We start from the raw sequence: 8,811 nt of genomic DNA, 5'->3' as shown, positions 1-8,811 counted from the left end.
CCCCATTTTCCTGTAACATCTTTACAAGGGAAGAGGAAGAAGGTGGTCTTCTCTCCCTCCCAACTTTTCCTTTGATTATAAAAACACAGCCCACTTAGTTCTTGGGGCAGAACCTTCTTGCCTCCCCACTGGCATCCTTCATAAGCATCCTATGGTAATAAATCTACTACTTACCTGTCACTTTGCCTCTTGCTGAATTCATTCTGTGCTGAGACATAAAGAACCTGAGCTTCACTGAATCCTGAGATGAGTTCTGCAGTTTCAGGATGGCCTGGGACTTTGGTGGTATTGCTGCTGCAGGCTAATCTGACTCCGTGTGTTGCTCGGGGAGAATGGTGTGCCGGCCTGTTAGGGCTTTGCTGCTGCTGCTGCTGCTTCTGTAAACAGATTGAGCCACATACTAGTGCCTGACTGTGGCATGGCTGGGGCTGGCATGGCTGAATGACAACCCACCAGTGCTGGAACAGGGGTTAGGCTCCTCACTAGGCCTCTGCTGGGCTTGCCCTTTCCTAGTCCTTTGGGGCTTTTCTATTTTAGTCAATGCCTGTTGGTAACTCTGTATAGGTCTCTCTTTTAGGTTTTAGGTGTCTAGTCTGGGGTATATGGGAGATTAAAAAAGTAAACAAACAACCCAGTGAATTTACCATGTTGTCATTCCTCAAGTCCTGAGATCCTTAGACAGTCCACCTTCTGCACAGCTTTCAGAGTTCTCTTTGTCATTGTCTGTTGAATAATTTCCAGGTATTTCACTGTATTTAGAGAAGAAGAGCAGGGAAAAGTGAATCTACACCATCTTGTTCTGGAACCAGAAACACAAATCTTACTTTGATAATATATTCAAGCAGTCTAAACAAAATATAACATCAAATCCAGCAATACATAAATTATATGTTGGGTATAATCCCAAGAATTAATTAGAAAATTAATTGATGTAATTCATTATATTAATAAGTTCAAAGAGAAAAATCATGATCTTCTCAATCAATATAGACTAATATGCTAAAATGAAACAATATTTCAGTGTCAAAACACCAAACCAGAACTTCCTTATTCTGAAAAAGAAATATATCTATAAAAAATCCCACTGCAATTATATTTAATAATTAAATATTGAATGTTTTCCCTTTGAAATCAAGACAAAACAAAGAAGCGTAACAGCAGTACTTTTATTAAATACTAACAGTTCTAGCCAGTAAAAGGGGCAATAAAGATAAGTAAAAAGCATAAGGATAGGAGAAGATAATATACTATTATTATTTGGAGATAATCTGTATATATGGAAAAAAATTTTAATCTGTAGAAAAAATATTAGGGCCAATAACAGGGCTTATTAATATCAAATATTTCTATATAACAGCAAAAATCAGAAAATAAAATTTGAAAAAGGATACCCTTTAATATAAAAGCATCAGAAAATACCATGAGCCTAAGTAATAAGTCTAACAAAAGATATGCAAGAAGTGCATGGGGACAATTATAAAACTTTATTGAGGGAAACTAAAGAAACCTATTTGAATGAGGGGATGTGTCATGTTCATGACCTAAAATGCTTAGTACTGTAAAAACTTTAATTTTCCCCAAACTGACCTATAGACTCAATGCAATGTGTTTTTTTTTTTTTCGCGGTATGAGGGCCTCTCACTGTTGTGGCCTCTCCCGTTGCGGCGCACAGGCTCCAGACACGCAGGCCCAGCGGCCATGGCTCACGGGCCCAGCCGCTCCGCGGCATGTGGGACCTTCCCGAACCAGGGCACGAACCCACGTCCTCTGCATTGGCAGGCGGACTCTCAACCACTGCGCCACCAGGGAAGCCCAATGCAATGTGTTTATATAGTGACAATCTGATTCTAAAATTTATCTACACATGGAAGGGTTAAGAACATGTCAATCAAAAATTAATCAGTTGATCTAAGAAAGAAATGGAAAATTTTATCTGAGCCAAATTGAGGATTATAACTCAGGAACAGCTCCTTAGACAGCTCCAAGAACTGTTCCGCCCATTAGAAGTCAAAGCACAGTTATATTAGTTTTTTCAGACAGAGGGCTGTATATTAAATGACATTATTAACAGTTTACACAATCCAGATGTGCAAGTACAGAGTGGTGTGTCATGGTGACCCCTTACCAGATCAAAATTGTTATCTTTTAAGGAGTTGTCTTATTGATGCTAGGAGAATGTTGCTCTTTATGATTGAACAGGTATTTCTGCTGCTGCGGGAGGTTTGGTCGATGCGTAATATAGATACACAATGCACAGTAGAGGAGAGAATGGAGGTCAAAGGGCAGAGAAAATTTTTTGTTTAAATTTTTCATGTCTTGCCATAAAATATGAATTTTATTTCACAAACAGCTAAGACTATGTTGAAGAACAAAATGGGAAGTCTTACTCTGTCATTAGATATTACTTATTATAAAACTATGGTTATTATAATAGTGTGGTGCTTTTGCAATGGTGGTGAACTTGAACAATGAGATAGAATAGAAAATCCAGAAACAGACTCCTGCATATATGGGCACTTGATTTGTGAGAAAGTTGGCACTGCAGAATCGGTCTGTTTAATAAATACTACAGGGTCAATTGGATAGCCATAAAAAGTGAAATAAAATTGAACCCCTACATGGCACCATACCAAAATTCAATTCTAGATGGATTATTGACCCAACCATGATAAGCGAAACTGGAAAGCTTTTAGAAGGTTATATATAAGTACATCTTTATGACCTCAGCATTGGGAATGTTTTCTTAAAAAGGAAACACTAACCATAAATGTTAAAATTGATAAATTAACCTACATTAAGATGAAGACATTCTTCATCAAAAACACTACAAAGACAGTAAAAAAAAAAGACACAGACTTAGATAAAATATTTGAAGACTTAAAAATGACAAAGAGTTGTATCTAGAAGATATAATGGCCTCCTGAAAATTAATAAGGAAAAAACAACCCAGTTAAAAAATGGGCTAAATGTGTGGACAATTCCTTCATGAAGAAGAAATTCAAATGACCAATGAACATATGAAAATATGCTCTCATTATTAATCATAAGATACAAATTAAAGCCACAAGGAGATACTATTGTATACCCACTCAACTGACAAAAATTGAAAATCTGACAATAACATGTTGAGTGAGGAATGTGGAGCAGTGGGAGCTTTCAGACACTATTCCTGGGAGTGTAAATTTGAATAACTACTTTGGAAAACAATTTTCATTACCTTGTCAAGTTGAAGACACACATAACTTTAGACTTAGCAATTTCACTCTTGCAAATATACTTTCTTGGAGAAATGTGTGCATACGTGTACAAGTATACACGAATGGCAATGTTCATAATGGTGTAGTTCATAATGGCCTCCAGACTGGAAATAACCCAGTTGTCTATTAATTGTATATTCATACAATGAACATGAGCTACAGCTATGGGGAATGTGGGTGAATCTTACAAACATAATGTTGAGGAAAAGAATCAAGACACACTTGAATACAAAGAGACTGTCTCCATTTTTTGTAAAAAACAGGTCACACTAAACCACGGATTTGGAGATGGTTACTGTGGTTAGGCAAAATACTATTATGCCTCCCCCAACCCCCGCCAAGATTTCCACTCTGTAATCTCAGAATTTGTAATATGTTACTTTACATGTCAAAGGGACCTTCCAGCTGTTCTTAACGTTAGAGATCTGGAGATGGGGGAGATTCTTCTGGATTATCTGGGTAGACTCAATGTAATACAAGGGTCTTTTGAAGTGAGAATTAAGAGTCAGAGAAAGAGATGTGACAATGGAAGAAGGGTCAGAGAGATGGTACATTGCTCATTTTGAAGATGGAGGAAGGGAGCCATGGCCAAAGAATTTGGCCAGCCTCTAGAAGCAGGAAAGGGCAAGGAGATTTTCCCCTAGAGCCTCCAGAAAGGAACACAGCCCTGCTGACACCTCAACTTTAGCCCAGCAAGACTTGTGTTGGACTTGTAACTTACAGAACTCTAAAATGATAAATTTGTATTGTTTCAAACCACCAAGTTTGTGGTCATTTGTTACAGCAGCAATAGGAAACTAATGCAGATACACAAGTGATAAAATTATACATAAAGATAAGGAAGTGATTGCCATAAGTCACAATGGGGATCACCTCTGAGAAGGGGTTGAAAAGGCAGTGTGAAAAGGAAAGGGCCCTTGGAAGTGTGGTGGCTGCTAGCAGTGTCTTGTCTTTCTTGACTTGGGTTGTAGTTACCTGGGACTTTGTTTTCTAACTACTTTTTATACTTTATACATTTATATTGTGTGTCCTTTTATGCTCATGGGTTATATATCACAATTAAAGGGGAGAAAAATTCTCTACCATTACAGGTTAGAGATAAAGCTTTTTAAAAAAGAAAAGATGACCTCTGAGGCTGAAAATCTTGAGAATGCTTCCCAGAAGAACCTTGGAAAGCCAGGTATTATCATTCTTGTGCTCCTAGAGGAAAAGAAGAGTAAAGGCCATCAATCAGTTTATCCAAGTGGGCTTCTCAGCTATCCAGGGACTGCTCAGTGCTTCTTATACTGAAAACCCTCTGGCCAGCATTTTAGCATATATGGGGTTGATGTCACCATCTGGCTGAATGTAGCTCAGAATGGTCCTATTCCCACTTCTTTGAATAGTGTTTTGACTGGTCCTTGTGATTGCAGCCTTTTTTTTTTCCTGTTTAAACAGACTCCATTTTGCTAGCTGCCTAGTTTATGTAATAGTCTGTTTCAGTAGTTAAGATTTATTCATTCTTTCCTTTAGTATCCTCTCTGTTTCAGGGACCATGCTCAACTCCTGGATACAGAGACAAATAGACCATAGTCCTTTCCTCATGGGAACTCTTGAATCATAGGGGGAGGTTTCCTGGGAATAACAAATAATTTTGACAGTGCCCTATATTCCAGTAGAGATTACATATAAAGTCATAAAAATATTCATGCACTCTCACCCACTGTGGTAATTCCACAACTGGAGTTTTATCTCAGAGAAGTAATTTAACATAAGAAAAAAGAGCTATATGTATGAAGATGTTTATAGCACATAATTTGAAACTGCAAGAATGAAAAAGCGTTAAACTATAAATATCCTAAATTTTAGGGAATAGAGAATGCTTATAAATTATAAAATATCAATATGTTGGAATATTTTACAGTCATTGAAATGAAAGTATGATTATTGTGGAACACATGGAAAACATTTTTGAAACAAGTTTAGATAAATTCAAAAAATTAGAACTCAAAATTTAGCCTAGTTTATATTTCAACTGTGTAAAAGCTCTATATACTTTCATAATGACAATAACTGGTACTAGCTGCACTCTGTTGAGTGTCTCTTTCCCAGAAGCTATTCTAAGTACCTTATATCATCTTTTATCCTCACAAAAATCTTTCAGAATAAACATGATTGTCTCCAAATAACAAATGAGAGGCTCAGAGAGCTGAGGTTAATTTAATAAGCAAGTGGGAGTACACATTTTTAATCTAGATTTATCTGACTTAAAATCTTATGAATTTTCTTCTCTCCAAACTGCCATTCCAATCTTGGAAAGGAAAACAAACAAAACACAAACACAAAGAATCTAGTTGTCATGTAAAAGTAGTATCACTCTAAGAGAAATTTTTATATTTTAATATATTTTATTATAATTTGAAATTGATTTAATAATGTTTCTAAAATGTATGCAATATGCAGTCTGGATTGTCACACAAAACACTAAGAATGATGTCCATGCATTACTGGAAAAAGGTCAAGTTCAGTGTGCATTTTCCTCAGCTCCATTTAAATTTGAATTCACATACCAACCAGTGACCAATAGCAACCAAAATTAAGAACATTACTGTAGAAATACAAAGCCCCTTCTGAAGATAAACTAGACTACAGTTCTAAGTTCTGTCATGCAAACTTCCAACACAGACAGCCTTTGAGGACTTCTTTCTCCACATCAAGCCAGAAGAGGGGAGGATTACTTACCCCACACCAAGCCAACAGAAGAGGGCTTCAACAAGATAACTGGGAAAGACTAGAGGTGTCTACAAGTATGGGAAAGGGCATTTCCCTCCTCTGCTGGGCACCTAATGAACTACCAAAGTCATGGACTCATCCTGGTGAAGTCACTGGCATATAGAATGGTGAGAAGGTTCTTGGAAGAGTTTGATATATGTGCCCTCGAATCTGGGAGCATCCATGAGCCTAGAAACCTGTGCCTCCTCCACTGGAGAATGGAAGGTAATAGGGCGTCTTCCTACATATCCATCATCTTGCACTGCAACTTTATAGGTGTTTCCCTTAGGTTAAATGGACATCAAAGAATGGTAACAGGGCTCTGGGTGACCATCTAAGTATCCTGTCCCAGAGTGAAGCCTGCCAGGGTGAGGGGACCTCAGCAATAGGAGACTGTGATTCCCACCACACGGGCAGTTGCTGAGGGGGAGGGGCATTACGAGAGTAAAGGCAGGGACTTCTCTGGTGGTCCAGTGGTTAAGACTCTGCACTTCCAATGCAGGGGCCCAGGTTCAATCCCTGGTCAGGGAACTACGTCCTGCATGCTGCAACTAAGATCCTGTATGCTGCAACTAAGACCTGGAGTAGATAGATAGAGAGATAGACAGATAGATAGATAGATTGAATGAATGAATAAATAAGTAAAGACAGACAGTACTTTGCCCTTGTCAGAATCCAAGCAGAGTCTCTTAAAGAGTTCATAGCCTGCATCCCAGCAAGAGAGTCAGTATTTGGGCTGTACCAGATTACAATACCACCAATTAGGTAAGTTATTAGTCCCATATTTTCTAATTCTGCCTCCTCTAACTTGACCTTGGAGAAGCCGGAGGCAGCAAAGGGAATAAGTGGATGTATTAGTTATCGATCACTGCCTAGCAAATTACTCTAAAATTTGCAGCCTAAACCAAAAATAAACATGTCTTTTCCAACAAGTTTCTGTGATCAGGAATTTGGGAGTTGTTTAGTTGGGTGTTACTGGCTCAGGGTCTCTCAAGATATTATAGTCTAGATGTTGGCAAGGGCTGCAGTCATCTGAAGGTTTGACTGGGCCTGGAGAATCTACTTTCAAGGTGGCTCACTCATGTGTCTGTGGAGCTGAGGTTGGCTGTTGGCAGGAGGCCTCAGTTCTTCACCATTTGGAACTCTCCATAAGGCTGCTTGAGTGTATTCAAGACATGGTTGCTGGCATCCCCAGAGCAAGTGAATCAATAAAGAACAAGTCAGAAGCCAACATATCAGTTTTGAAAGTCATATGCCATAATTTCTGCCATGCCCTTATACATGTGAGCCCTTTTTTGGTGTGGGAGGGGATTGCATGAGGGTGTGAATATCAGGAGGTGAGAATCACTGAAGAGATGCATAGTTAGGACAGAGCTAAACTTGGAAGAGGAGAGAGGCTTTGAACAGGACTTGCAATTGTTTTATTTATTTATTTGGCTGTGCAGCATGTGGGATCTTAGTTCCCCAATCAGAGATCAAACCTGTGCCCCCCGAGACCTGGGACATTACCATCCTCTCATACCCCACTCTCTTTCCTGCAACAAAAGAACAAAGGAGGGATATTTGCCTTATACATACTTGTGTAAATACAGAAAATACATCAGCAAATTTATTTGTTTCCACCTCAGAAGTAAATCAAGATCCAATGCTTCTCACTTCTCTTGTGCTCCTGTTCTGGGTGAGGTACCATCTTCCTGCATGGACTTCTGGGACCAGTCTCATGGCTTCCCTCTCAGCCCCCAGAGTCTCATCTCCACACAAAGCCAGAGTGGTTCTTTGAAAACACATCCAAACCACGTCACTGCCCTGCTAAAAACCGTTTAGTAGCATTCCTTCCCACTTAGTAAAATCTAAATTTTAAAATACCATTTTCTGATTCAGAAATTCCACTTTTGGGTATATATCCCAAAGAATGGAAAGCAGAGACTCAAACAAATCTTTGTACCCTCACGTTCATAGCAGCACTGTTCAGAAGAGCCAAAAGGTTGACAATTATTCGTCAACAGATGTATGGATTAACAAAACGTGCTGTATACATGTACTAGAACATTATTCAGCCTTAAAAAGGAAGGAAACTCTCACATGTGCTACAGTATGGATGAACTTTGAAGACATTATGCTAAGGGAAATAAACTAGTCAAAAAAGGAAAAAATAAAATAAAGTATCAGTACCATTCTCCAGCCAGAAAAAAAAAATTCCTCCTTACCAAGTACCCTATTACACAACCCTCTGTCAAAATCTTTCAAGAAAACTGTTTGAAGAAAATATTTTGGTTGCTATGCCTCTTCAATGTTCAGAAAAACTATCTAAAACTTAGAAATCAGGCTGAAAGCTGCTTGCACGCCTTTTTAATGTCCAACAAGCCCACTGAAGGGTCCTCAGGCTCTGGGAATATAATGCATGTTGACTTAGAACCAGTCTTTCTACAATTCTGTCAGGTTCCAGGTTAATTTATAGAAAACAGATAAGGAGAGGTTCCTCAAAGGTTTGGGATTATTGCCTTGTAGCTCATTAATCCATTTTGTAAATGATTTAACAATCTTATTTTTAGCCTTCCTTCTTTCATTTATTAATCCACTTTCTCCTATCTCCTTAGAACCTGCATTGTCACACAGCTGGTTCCCTCATGAATGAATTGATTGAAACATTGACTTGGGCTCACTATGCGAAGTGTATGAAAGGTGTGTTTATAACATTTTTTCTAATCACATAATTTTTATTTTCTATTTATTCAAAGACTTCTCTTAGATTTATTTAGGCATAGCTTTTTATTTTATGTCACTCCACTGTGGATCATACACA

At 38.3% G+C, this 8,811-nt stretch overlaps 1 non-coding gene across 1 annotated transcript; it reads left to right on the top strand.

The window, feature by feature from the left end:
• Nucleotides 1–6,467: 6,467 nt before the first annotated feature.
• Nucleotides 6,468–6,539, top strand: TRNAG-UCC (transfer RNA glycine (anticodon UCC)). The gene has a single exon. It is a non-coding gene; the product is annotated as a tRNA-Gly (tRNA).
• Nucleotides 6,540–8,811: the final 2,272 nt, after the last annotated feature.

Source organism: Mesoplodon densirostris, chromosome 9 (genome assembly GCF_025265405.1).
Source record: "Mesoplodon densirostris isolate mMesDen1 chromosome 9, mMesDen1 primary haplotype, whole genome shotgun sequence".
NCBI classification, from domain to species: Eukaryota; Metazoa; Chordata; class Mammalia; order Artiodactyla; family Ziphiidae; genus Mesoplodon; species Mesoplodon densirostris.
This window is presented reverse-complemented; position numbering and strand designations above follow the sequence as displayed.